Genomic DNA, 14,826 nt, shown 5'->3' with positions numbered 1-14,826 from the left:
AAGGGTATGTAAACTTATGTGAGACTGTGTATATGCTCGCATTACTACAACAACAATGACAATAGACAATGAGATGAAATGAGAATGCAGAATAACAAAGCAAAGGGGTTGCTATTCTATGAGAGAGTAAGAACTAACATTTCGGTAAGCAAACAAAAGAACATAAAAGAAATTCAGGAAAATACTAGAAAATGAATAGATGATTCCAACAAGTGATAGCGAAATTTTATCGTTACAATTTGAAGTTTTAAATTAACGGAAACTAATTTAAATAAACTTATATCTATAATTATCAAATTCGTAACACTGCCTCCCGCTTAAGCCTGTTCGTCCCGAACAGGCACAGAACCTGTTCCGTAAGGAGTCAATCGTTCCAGATGTACAACTTTCATCTTTGATCTAGGGCTGTCGTCCTTCTGAATCCGGTATACAACATCATTGATCTTCTTGATGACTTTGTATGGGCCTTCCCACTGTGTTTGCAGTTTAGGACACAATCCTTTCTTTCGTTGCGGGTTAAATAGCAGAACCAATTCTTCTTCTTGGAAGCCCTCAGTATTTACAGCACGATCGTATCTCGCCTTCATTCTGTTGGTGACCATTTTTATTTTGTTGCGCACTGATTCGTGAAATTCACCGAAAGTGTTTGGGATGTCGTTTCTGTTTTCTTCCATGGCGAGCTCATTAGGTTTAGCACCGAATATCAGATCTCCAGGCAACTTCAACTCAGTTCCGAATAGAACATTGGCCGGTGTTCGAGAGGTGGAATCATGAATGGCAGATCTATAGGACAGCAAAAACTTTGGTATATGCTCGTCCCAGTCCCTCTGGCCGTTGTCCACCACTTTTCGAAGATGTTCCTCCAGGGTGCGATTAAACCTTTCTACCATGCCATCGGATTGTGGATGTAATGGCGTATTCCTCGTTTTCTTGATACCAAGGGATTCACACATCTCTTTGAATATGGCCGATTCAAAATTTCTTCCCTGGTCTGAGTGAATCTCGGACGGCACACCGTAGCGACAAATCCAGTTTTTGTTGACCACATCCACAATCGTTTTTGCCTCTTGGTTTGGAATTGCATACACCTCCGACCATTTGCTGAAGTAATCCATGACCACAAGGACATAACGGTTTCCAGAATCACTTACTGGGAAAGGGCCTGCCACGTCCATTGCTATTCTTTCAAACGGGGCTCCTGGTCTATATTCTTGCATAGGACCTCGACTTTTCCTTGTTGGACCTTTCGCCTTCATGCAATTCTCGCAATTGGCTACCCATTCAGCAATTGATTTCTGGCATCCAACCCAGTAGAATCGTTGCTTCACTTTCTCGGCGGTTTTGGTTATTCCCAGATGTTCTGTTGGCCAGTCCACTCCAGATTCGATGTGTAACAGCCGAATATCAACAATCTCCTCCTTATGTTCAGCTTTCGAGCAGTGCTTGCATTCTATACTGCAAGGTCGACGTGACAAAGCGTCAGCGTTACCGTGTTTTCCACCTTTTCTATGCTCGACTCTGAAATCATAGCTTTGGAGCCTCTCGATCCAACGTGTCAGTTGAGCTTCCGGATTCTTGAATTGGAGCAACCATCGTAGAGCTGAGTGATCAGTCCTGAGCAAGAAGTGTTGTCCATACAAATATTTATGATAATGTTTTACACTCTCTATGACGGCTAGCAGCTCTCGTCGCGTTACACAGTAGTTCTTTTCGGGCTTGGACAACGTTCGGCTGAAATATCCGATGACCTTCTCCTTGCCGTCTATCTGTTGGGATAGCACACCTCCAATACCATGCGCGCTAGCATCTGTATCCAAAACAAATTTTTCGCCCGGAATAGGATACGCTAGAACAGGAGCTGAACATAAAAGTTCTTTTAAATGTTGGAATGAATCCTCCTGTTCGTCGCTCCACTGGAACTTCTGACCTTTTTGCGTCAATTTATGGAGACTAGCGGCGATGCTGGCGAAGTTTGGGATGAATCGTCGGTAATATGTACATAACCCAAGGAAACTTCTTAATTCGTGGAGATTTCGGGGTCGTGGCCAATCTCTGACAGCTTGGATTTTGTCTTCATCGGTGGATATGCCCTCTGAAGTCACATGATGACCCAGGTATTTAACTTCCCGCTGGAAAAGGGAGCATTTCTTTGCGTTAAGGCGTAGACCAGCGGCTGACAATTGCTGGATAACGTCTTTCAAGTTCTTAAGGTGCTCGTCAAATGTTTTGCCCATCACTATGATGTCATCCAAGTATATCAAGCACGATTTCCAGTGCAACCCCTTCAGTACCCGCTCCATCAATCTTTCGAAGGTAGCCGGAGCGTTGCAGAGCACGAACAGCATTACATTGAAATGCCAGAGACCGCCATTAACGCCAAAAGCCGTCTTTTCCTTGTCTTTCTCGGCGATCTCTACTTGCCAATATCCACTCTGCAAATCGAGCGTAGAAAACCATGTTGTTCCGGCTAGTGTGTCCAACGTGTCATCAATGCGTGGAAGCGGATAACTGTCCTTTTTGGTGACATCATTCAGTTTTCTGTAGTCCACGCAGAATCGGGTACTTCCATCTTTCTTTTTGACCAGCACAACTGGGGAACACCAAGGACTTGATGACGGCTCGATCACACCACTCTCCGCCATTTCCTTTATGAGCTTTTGAACTTCGTCTCTTTTTGCCAGGGGAACACTTCGTGGTGCCTGTTTTATGGGCCTTTCTTCTGCGGTTTTAATTTCGTGTTTCACTACAGATGTTCTTCCTTGATTTCCCTTTTCAGAAGCAAAAGCAGAGGCGTTTTTCCACAACAATTGCTTGGCTTTATTTCTCTCTGACGGCGATAGATGACGTGTCCAAGCCTCGACATACGCTTCTAGATGTTTTCTCACTGCTCCATGTGTCTTTGATGAGTTGCCTTCCAAATTGACTATTGCCTCGGCTGGTGTACATTTTCCAATATCAGAAAATTTTACAATTTGCTCATGATTGTCAGACAAGTTCAAGACACGAACTGGTATTAGTCTCTCTTCGTTCGTTGTTACCAGGGCGTTTGCTATCAAGATGTTGTTGCTTTTGTTTTCTGCTGATTCAACAACCCACAATTGGCCGACTTCACAATCTCCATTCATAGAAACCCATATAATTGCTTCGGCATTCGGTGGTATAGACTCTGACTGGCTCGTTGTCAAACGTCTGACAGGTGTATTCCCGTCGTATCCCACGTTTACCGTTATTTCGGCATCGCACCATGTCATTACACGACGCTTCATATCCAAATTGAGACCAAAAGCAATCATGAAATCCGCTCCAATTATAACTTCGTCTACTATATCGGCCACAATGAAATCATAAGTAACGGATTTGTTAGCAATAGTTAATTTTACGGTGACCTTTCCATATACGGTTGCGGGTTCCCCTGTAGCCGTGCGTAGCTTGACTCCAATCAGTGGTGTAACTTTTCCTTTTACTAAATCAGATCTAATGATAGACTTTGATGCACCAGTATCCAACGTCAAAGTACGCTTGTCGCCATTAATAACACCCGCAATAGTTAAAATGTTATTTTTCTGTTGAACTATTGCTATGGAGATGGTGGGGCCATCGTCTGTGGGAGCCAGCTCTTGCCCCGCTGAACTAGCTCGATTTAGTTTAAAGGTGACTCACTTGACTGTGGGGTCACCTTCTTATGGCTATTGTTTAATGGAGATGGTGATGTGGACCTTGACCGTTTGCGTCGTGCTTTGCATTCTCGAGCTAGATGTCCCGGCTTATTACAGTTATAGCATTTGATCCGGGATTTATATGCCTCTTGCTTCATTTCTTGCATTGCCTGCTTCATGGCCTCTTTCATCGACTCAATAACGGACTTTGATTCGTCACACTCTGTCTCTACTTTACGTACCTTGTGAATTTGAGGCCGCGCTAGCAATCTCGCAGTCTCCTGTGCAAGTGCGAATGTTACTGTTTCTGCGAATGTAGCCTTTTGTGACGCACATGTTGCACATTTTATATCTGGGTCTCGAATGCCATTCACAAAGGTCTCAATTTTGATGCGGTGCACAAGTGGGTGACTCTCTCCTGGGTATGTCAGTAGCACCAACCGCTCAACTTCTGTTGCAAAGTCTTGTAGAGTCTCGTTTGATTTCTGGATTCTACCTCTTAATTCCATTCTAAAGATGTCTTGCTTATGTTCTCCACCGTACTTGCGTTGTAGTGCAGCTATTACTTCGTTATAGTTATTTCTGTAAGAAGTTGGGATACTTTGTATTACATCGGCAGCATTACCCTTCAATGCCAACAGAAGTTCAATTGCTCTGTCGTTGTCATTCCACATGTTTCTGGATGCCACCGTCTCAAATTGGAATTTGAAAATATCAAATGAAGATGAGCCATCAAAAACAGGAGTTTTGATTTTTGGGCCGTCGATTACGCGCACGGGACAACCTTTAATTTCCAGGTCAGCCATTTTTTTCTCCAGGTGTAGAAGTTTCTCATCGTGAACCACAATTTTCTCATCTACGGAAAGAACTTTCTTATCCAATTCTATAATTTTACCTTCTATATGGTCCACACGTTTCTCCATGTTTTCAGAAATTTCTTGAAGTTTTTGATTGAGAATTCTAGAATTTTCGTCCATCTTATTTGAATTTTCGTCCATCTTTTTTGAATTTTCGTCGAATTTTTCTTCCAATTTTCTAGAATTCTCATCCATGATTTTTCTAGAGTTTTCCTCCATCATTTTACTCAAAACACTGAGCATTGATGTGTAATCTACAACACTCGAAGCCACAGACGGAGTTTCTACACTGCTGGTATTGACGAGTATTGATTCATCAATGTCTTCCTTATAATCAAACTCATGCGTCGCAATGTCCATATTACGCCGTTCAAACTCTTCCAGTAGACGCTTTTGAAGCTGGGCCTTATTGCCTGTTGTCGGCAGCTCCAGTTTGCTCAATTCCTTTTTTAAGTCTTCCACTCGAAGCTCATTAAACTTCATTGTAGATTTTTTTTCGTTATTTCACTTCCGACACCAATTGTTACGTTTTTATATTTAGGCGTTTTTAATTACCCGACAATTAAAACACAGTTCTTTTAAATAACGACAATCTACAATTTATTTACTATGACTTCACACTTTACAATTCGTCCACACTGAAGTTATTCGTTTGACGCTTTAATTAAGACTGACTCGTTAGCAGTATGCGAGCGCTTTTATATATGACGGTGTGGCAATACGAGAACATTCTGGTAGCACTACAATATTCTGGCAACGCCAGAACATTCTTAGACAATGCTAGAAGGATCTACGAGCATTAAGTTATTCGTCTGGTGGCTGCCAAACACATATACACTCACATAGATATATGCTCGCATTACTACAACAACAATTACAATAGACAATGAGATGAAATGAGAATGCAGAATAACAAAGCAAAGGGGTTGCTATTCTATGAGAGAGTAAGAACTAACATTTCGGTAAGCAAACAAAAGAACATAAAAGAAATTCAGGAAAATACTAGAAAATGAATAGATGATTCCAACAAGTGATAGCGAAATTTTATCGTTACAATTTGAAGTTTTAAATTAACGGAAACTAATTTAAATAAACTTATATCTATAATTATCAAATTCGTAACAATACATTTAAATATCACTCGATCTGGACAGAATTTGATAGACTTCTACAAAATCTATAGACTCAAAATTTAAGTTGGCTAATGCACTAGGGTGAAACACAATTTTAGTAAAAAAATATGGGAAACATTTAAATCTGAAGCAATTTTAAGGAAACTTCGCAAAATTTTATTTATGATTTATCGCTCGATATATATGTATTAGAAGTTTAGGAAAATTAGAGTCATTTTTATGACTTTTCGACTAAGCAGTGGCGATTTTACAAGGAAAATGTTGGTATTTTGACCATTTTTGTCGAAATCAGAAAAACATATATATGGGAGCTATATCTAAATCTGAACCGATTTCAATCAAATTTGGCACACATGACTATATTACCAATTGTACTCTTAGTGCAAAATTTCAACCAAATTGGGCCAAAACTCTGGCTTCTGGGGCCATATAAGTCCATATCGGGGAAAAATATATATGGAAGCTATATCTAAATCTGAACCGATTTCAATCAAATTCGGCACACGTGACTATACTACCAATTGTACTCCTTGTGCAAAATTTCAAGCTAATCCGGATAAAACTCTGGCTTCTGGGTGCATATAAGTGCATATCGGGCGAAAGATATATATGGGAGCTATATCTAAATCTGAAGCGATTCCAATCAAATTTGGCACGCATAGCTACAATGCTAAATCTACTCCCTGTGCAAAATTTCAACCAAATTGGGCCTAAACTCTGGCTTTTAGGACCATATTAGTCCATATGGGGCGAAAGATATATATGGGAGCTATATCTAAATCTGAACCGATTTCAATCAAATTTTGCACACTTGACTATACTACTAATTGTACTCCTAGTGCAAAATTTCAACCAAATTTGGCCAAAAGTCTGGCTTCTGGGGCCATATTAGTGCATATCGGGCAAAATATATATATGGGAGCTATATCTAAATCTGAACCGATTTCTTCCAAAATCAATAGGGTTCTATTCTGACCCAAATTAGGAACATGTGCCAAATTTGAAAACAATTGGACTTAGATTGCGACCTAGACTTTGATCACAAAAATGTGTTCACAGACAGACGGACGGACGGACAGACGGACATGGTTATATCCACTCAGGGACCCACCCTGACCATTATTGCCAAAGACACCATGTGTCTATCTCGTCTCCTTCTGGGTGTTACAAACATATGCACTAACTTATAATACCCTGTTCCACAGTGTGGCGCAGGGTATAAAAATATGGGAAATATGAAGCGAGAGAAATTTTAATGCAATTGTACCAAAGAGATTTATGATTTTTCAGGCGATACATATATATTCGAGATATAGGTATAGATAGGACAATTAGAGTAATATTTACAATTTTTGCTACTCAGCAGTGGCGATTTTACAAGGATATTGGTTAGATCTCGCCAAGATATGTGGTCAAGTGTGGGTTGTGATATATTATTTGGAACAAAAACCAACATTACATATATGCAAGAAAAATGGAGAATATTTCATAACCCTTAGACCACTCAAAGAATCCGAAGCTTTGAGAGATTGTGCCGATCCTTATCTCAATATGCATCCCATACAATTCAAAATCATTAAAAATCGCATGGTGATGGAAATGCGTAAACTAAAGAAATGCCTTAAAGAAATGGGATTCCCCGTTCTGTGGAAATTTTGGCATTGCAGTGTGTAGGATGTGGCTAAGATATGGGGAAATAATCACAGAATTTTGTGTAAAGTGTGAGAATTTTGGCCATATTTGTATTTTCAGAGGAAACTACACTCTTAGAAAAATATGTTTTTCATATGTTCCGATATAAACAAAATGTGTTTCGGGCACAATTTTAAAACACAATATATTTAAGTGCAAACATGTAATGTTCCTAAACTAACACTAAATGTTTGGGGTATCTATGTTAATATGTTAGAATATATTATGTTTGGGGCATGAATGTTTCATAAAAATCATATGTGTGAATGCAAACATATATAAATTTACAAATTTCGACTAAACATACATATGTTGTGATATTTTATTCAAAGCGACAGAGAGAGTATAGAGAAAGAAATAGAGATGGAAACCGGGAGAGTTGACAAAAGATATCACATAACACAGTGAAAGAACCAAAAGAGAACAATTTCTGTGAAACCGCTTGTATGTTGTTTAGGAAAACTGTTTTATGATAAGGCCAACAATTTGATATGCTTAAGTCTAAATATTATTTAATTTGAATAAAGAGAGTGGACATTCGGAACCAAGAGAATAGACATGTGACAAACAAACAGCATAAAAGAAATCAGGGGTCTTCATAAAAATAACGAAAGGGCACTATAGTCTTTTTAGAGTTGGGACAGTAAAATGAAATAAGGAGGAAATAGTGAAAAATTACACAGTAAAATGTATAAAAACAATGTTTAGTTCCTCTTTATTAATAAGTAGTCCACTAGGAGTTGACGGACACCTTCAAATATAAAAGCGGGCATTAAGTTCGAGTTTTGCAGCTAAAACAATTTAAAAAGTTTATTTTCTTTAAAATGAATTATTAAAGAAAAATAAAAGGCTTTTTTAGAGCGATGGTGTTAAATGCTAGTAAAAACCTGTTCACGCCTAAATAAATTTATGTTTATATTATAAAATTATTTATGTATGTTTATACTCGACTCCACGTTCTTCTTTTGTTAGATTTTTTGAATTCCTTCCAAATTTTAAAGTTTTGTACCAAAAACAGTTTTTTGTTACAAAATTGTTATTTTTTCAAAAAAAAAAAAATAATAATAATATTTTATCCAAAAATCAGTCAATTTCATTTATATCAAGCACTGTTACTGACTATAAATCTTTAATAACCCACATTTCGAAGTTTCATTATAAAAATTTCATATAGTATAAATATAAATGTGTAAATTAAATAAAAAAAGTGTTCGGCCGGAGCAGGGATTGAACCCACGAACCTTTGCATGCAAGGCAGACATGCTAACCACTGCCCCGTGCAGGCGAAAGGTAAAATTTAAAAAAATTATAAAAGTGAATAATTTCTTCAACATTATTTGTATTACAAGAAAAGGTGCCAGGAACTAAAATATTTCGTGGAAGTGAAAATTATGAGTATGTTAGGGAATGAGCACAATCGTCTTTGGGAAAATTTCTTCCAAGCATATAATATTTATGTTTCGGCAGTATCCAATAATATATGTGCTTCCTGCAAAATATGTTTGGAACATATGTTAAAGAAGCGATTTTTTTGAGGGTGTATCCAGTCAATTGGAGGAAAATCCCATTGAAAATGGGTCTAAAATATGAAACAGTCTACCATCTTTCCCCAACTCTGGTGTACGTATATATGGGAGCTATATACAATCTGAACCAATTTTGACTAAATTTGACATGCATACACGCTCACAAAAAATCGCTTCTGTAACATATACTCCCAAACATATTTTGCTTCAAGCATATACATTTTTGGGTATTGCCCAAACATTTATATGTTTGATCTCTTCCAATATATAATATGTTTGAAAGCATATTGGTCTAAACAATATATGTTTGGGTAGTCTAAGTTCCAAACATTTTGTATTTTTGCATCCAAATTCAATAATGTTGTCTTCCAAAAAACAATATGTTATTATGTGAACATATAATATGTTTGGAAGCATTTTGCACCCAAAAATATTATATGCTTAAAAAAAATTCTCCCAAACAATATTGTGCTCAAAATTTTATTTATTTATTTATATATTTACAATCATAATGAATTATGAAAATAAACAGGTAATATAGGTGCTAACAACATAGGTTTTCGACCCGAATGCTCAAAATTTTGTTTCTGCCCAATTGTATATTCCCCCACATCTTTCTCACTTCCACGAGATTTTTTAGTTCTTAGCACCTTTTTCTGTAATACAAACATTGTAGAAGAAATTATCCAATTGAATGTTTTTTTATTTTAATTTTACCTTTTGCCGGACGGGGATTCGAACAGCGGACCACACAGTTTTTAAGGATCAAAGAAAAATAAAATTTTAATTGTGTAATAACAAGCAACAACCACCAACTTAATTCAATATCGCTCCCTGTTAAATAGCGCTCCAAGCTACTAAACACATATATGTTTATAGGCTATTTCTAAATTATTATATGTTTGCATCCAAGCATATTATATTTACAAACATTTTATGTCCCAAACATAATATGTTCTAACATATTAACATATATGTCCCAAACATGTTATGCTAGTTTATGAACATTATATGCTTGCACTCAAAAATATTGTGTTTAAAAAATTGTGTTCCAAACATATAATGTTTATAGCCAAACATATGAAAAACAGTCTTTTTTATCCGTGTAGTTAGAATAATAATTCTGCTATCTATGCGAAATTTCACGTAAATGGGAGTATAATTTTTGCCCCCCTGGTCATATGACTGCAAATCGGACGGGAGATTTATATGGGAGCCATATCTAAATCTGAACCGATTTCAACCAAATTTGCCACAATTACCTATACTACTAAACGTACTCCTTGTGCGAAATTTGAACCAAATCACGGCAAAACCCTGGATTTTGAGGCCATATAAGTTCATATCGGACGAAATATATATGGGAGCTATATCTAAATCTGAATCGATTTTGACCATTTTTGGCACATACAATAGTACCGTTAAAAGTACCGCTTGTGCAAAATTTGATGTAAGTCAGGGCAAAACTCTGGCTTTTGAGAGCATATAAGTCCAAATCGGGCGAAAGATATATATGTGAGCTATATCTAAATCTGAACCGATTTTAACAAAATTTGACACACTTAACGTTACTATTAAACGTACCCCTGTGCAAAATTTGAAGCATATCTAAATCTGAATCGATTTTGACCATTTTTGGCACATACAATAGTACCGTTAAAAGTACCGCTTGTGCAAAATTTGAAGTAAGTCACGGCAAAACTCTGGCTTTTGTGGCCATATAAGTTCAAATCGGACGAAAGATATATATGGGAGCTATATCTAAATTTGAACCGATTTCAATCAAATTTACCAAGCATTGGTAGAATGTCAATAATACCCTCTGTGCAAAATTTCACGAAGATCGGTAGTAAACTTTGGCCTCTGTGGCCATATGAGTCTAAATCGGACGAAAGATATATATGGGAGCTATATCTAAATCTGAACCGATTTGGCTGATATTTTTCAAGTTTTTCGAGACTCATAAAATATTCGTATATACTGAATTTGAAGAACATCGGTTGATAAACACGCTAACTATGACCACATCGGGGATAAATATATATGGCAGCTATATCTAAATCTGAACCGATTTTTTCCAAAACCAATAGCGATTGTCTCTGTCCCAAGAAACGGCCCTATGCCAAATTTGAGGACGATCGGACTTAAATTGCGAGCTGTACTTTGTCCACAAAATTACATATACAAACAGACGGACAGACAGACAGACGGACATCGCTAAATCGACTCAGAATTTAATTCTAAGCCGATCGGTATACTAAAAGATGGGTCTATAACCACTATTTCTTGGCGTTACATACAAATGCACAAACTTATTATACCCTGTACCACAGTAGTGGTGAAGGGTATAAATATTGTATAAATACCTATGCATAAATAAAATTTTCTACACATGAGATTATATGAATATTTTTTTTTAAAGTTGAACCCCCCCCCCCCATAAATTAAAATCCTGGCTACGGCCTTGTCGGCTCCGCCCGACTTTTGACTTTACTTACTAGTTTATTTTTAAACCTTGTTTTGCCCACCACCATAGAATGGTGACGGGGGTATAATAAGTTTGTCACTCCGTTTGTAACACATCGAAATATCGATTTCCGACTATATAAAATATATATATTCTTGATCAGGGAGAAATTCTAAGACGATATAAGCATGTCCGTCCGTCCGTCTGTCTGTCTGTTGTAATCACGCTACAGCCTTCAATAATCGCACCATCGTCCTGAAATTTGGCACAGATTCGTTTTTTGTTTGCAGGCAGGTCAAGTTCGAAGATGAGTTATATCGGTCCAAGTTTTCATATAGTTCCCATATAAACCTTCTAGAAACTGCATTTGCAATCCGATTTGCCTTAAATTAAAAATCTAGAGGTATTTTAGGACCATAAATTGGTGTGTCGAAAATGGGATGTGTCGGTCATGTTTTTGTATGGCCCCCATATAGACCGATCTCCCGGTTTAATTTCTTGAGCTTCTAGAAACCGTAGTTTTTATCCGATTTGCTCGAAAATGTAAATATACTGGTATTGTAGACCCTCAAAAATCTGTATCGTATTTATTTTTACCAGTCCATTTGGTAAAGCATCGATATAGACCGATTTCTCCTCTTGAGGGTACACCCAAAGAAAAAATATTTTCCTCCGGAATGAAATTTTAGACAAACGAAAATCCCCTTTCGTATAAAGTATTTTCGTTTAGAGCAAATTAATACGTATTTGTGATAAGCTATTCAACCATTGCCTCTAAAATTTATGTCAAAAGGAAACTTTGCTTGTATAAAATTTCGTTCCTCATAAAAGAAAACACTTCTTTCAGTGTATAGCAGGCGCATTCCTCATGAAAATTGCTTAAAACTGAAAGTACAATTTCCAGATTTTACTACTCGTTATCATTTAAATAATGGCGGTAAAAAACTACAGATTTAAGATTTCAAATCAAGGCGTTATTTCATCATTTGCACGATATATTTATGATTCTTCTAAAACTCAAACAAAATTGGTTCTTATAAATCCAGAATATGATCTAGTCTTCATAGGTAGAATCTTTAAATTTATCTTCGGGAAGCGTACTGAATGAACTGATCGATTTATTCCAATATTACTGAAATATTCCAGTCTCAAAATTCGGAATTCAATCGGGTCTTCTTGAATATTGAGGCTCATTCCATCTTAGCGCTTATAGGTCAGTACTATGATCGCTTTTCGCGGTTACTTTATTAAAATAGTTCAATATAAAGCAGATAAATTAACTTAATTGATGTGCAGTTTCTTGTTCCTCTAGATTTCGGCATTACTTTACAGGAATATGGATGTTTTAATTTATAATTTTAATTATTTCAGGAAAAGTAGCGAAAAAAGTGATTTTCAACTCGAAAACCGAACATAGTACGCACCTCGGAGCCATCCTCAACGTACAAATGTTTGGTGCGGTTTATGGTCTATCGGAGGTTTAAGCAACAGTTCCGGTGAATGGATGATGATTTATAATGTTTATGGTTGGAGTTGGATGATATCTAGCTGGACAACGTTTACTTCTAACAACCACACGCCACACAATCAACCAAACCGTTGCGCTTTTGCAGGAAACGTTTCCGGGCCGGTCAATCTTAATTAGCCACCAAGATGTTGCGATATTAGCACCTTCTTTCCGTCGGATCATGCGAAAGAACGTCATTAACCTAGCGTCGAATTCGCTCCCGTGTAAAAATTGAGGGGATCTAAGTAGATATGATTAGATCTCGAAATTGGCCGCTTTAGATCCAAGCAGATTTACCTAGATATGATGAGAGGCAATTAGATATTATTATATATAATTCCACATATGACGAGATCTTACATAAGATCCAACTATATAGGGATATATATATAATCATATTTAAGACATTAGATCTGGGCCAGTTTTGAGATCTGATCATCTAATTCCATAGTAATTAGATATGATTGGATCTTACCATTTTTCGGATCTACTTATATCTAATTGAATCATATTAGATCTCTCAATTTTTACTCGGGTTATAAGTTTGTTTTTTGTTTTTCTTCATGTGCGTGTGAGTGAAATTTCACTTACGCTCACGCACATTCACGAAGACCATGTGGGCAGGATTTCACGCTCACGCAAATAAAAGCCCAGCAAACAAAATTGGAAGTTCTTCCAAAGGCACAACTTTAAAAGCACTTCCGGAAGATGTACTCCCAATCATGTTCTTTATTTTAACTACCCACGAAGTTCTTTTAAGTCAATTTTTTAAACTTGGTTTTTTCATACTTTTAATAGATAATTTTAACTTTATTTGTTTCAAATAGGTTAAAAACAGAGTAAGAATTCGGATCACACCTAAAGAAGTGATGCAAATTCAGTGCAACGGTTGATGAAATGGAGGACTTCCGTCCTATGACAAGCCCATGTTAAATTCATCGCTTCTGCGTCAATTTTGCACCACTTCCGTATCCAAAAAGAACATTTTCATTACTTTTTTGGCGATGCTTTTTTTGCTGGGAGGTAATACTCGCGCACGCTCACACACAAACAACGTTTATGCCTCACGCTCCCGCACGATTCACGACAATTTTCGTAATACACGACAAATCTTGTGATTCACGAATTTTTTCGGAACACAACAATTTTCTAGGCTCACTAAAATTCTCGTAATTCACGAAATTTCTCGTGACTGACGACAAAATTCTTGATTCACGAAGATTCTTGTGATTCACGACAAATCTCATGACTCGCTGCAATTACTGATCAGTAAGTAACATTCATAACTCACGCCGGAACCTTTAGCAAAATTAAAGTATGTAATGTATGAAGGTGATTAAACTCGGTGAGCTTGAATTTAATCGTGAACGTGAATTTGTTCGTGAGAGTGATTTCTTGTGTTTCTGTCTTACCGTGAGTGCAAAACTATTCAATTAAAAATTTATTTGAATCAACAAATTTTTTTATTAAAACAAAACTCAATCACAAAAACAGTATCAATTATTTTTTTTTTAATTTTATCAATTCATTTTTAATTGGATCAATTAACTTTTTAATTGATTTCGGTGATTGATACTATCATTACTGTGATTGAAGACATTTCAATTAAAAATAATTTCGATCAATTAATTTCGTGATTAAATACAAAAAATTATTTTTTGTGTGAAAGTTTAACTGAAAATTGACAAAAACTTTATGAAATGTAATCTACCCATTTTTTACTAAAATGTCTATAAATTTAATTACATATGAACTAAAAATATTTCATTAAGGATTGTTCGTTTGTTGGCAGTACTGCCAGAAATTTGCCTCTATGCGTGGTCTATTTTCACAAAACAAATTTGAAACATTTTCGCACTTTTGCCTGTTATTTTACACTGAAAAAAATATTGTCGTGAGGTCAAAGATTTCATGTCTTTAAAATACGAATACAAATTTTTGCTTAGCATAGAAGACGCATTTCTCTAAAATAAAGTTATTTTCCTTGT

This window comes from Haematobia irritans, chromosome 2, assembly GCF_050003625.1.
Source record: "Haematobia irritans isolate KBUSLIRL chromosome 2, ASM5000362v1, whole genome shotgun sequence".
Lineage (NCBI taxonomy): Eukaryota > Metazoa > Arthropoda > Insecta > Diptera > Muscidae > Haematobia > Haematobia irritans.
Note: the sequence above shows the minus strand (reverse complement) of the source record.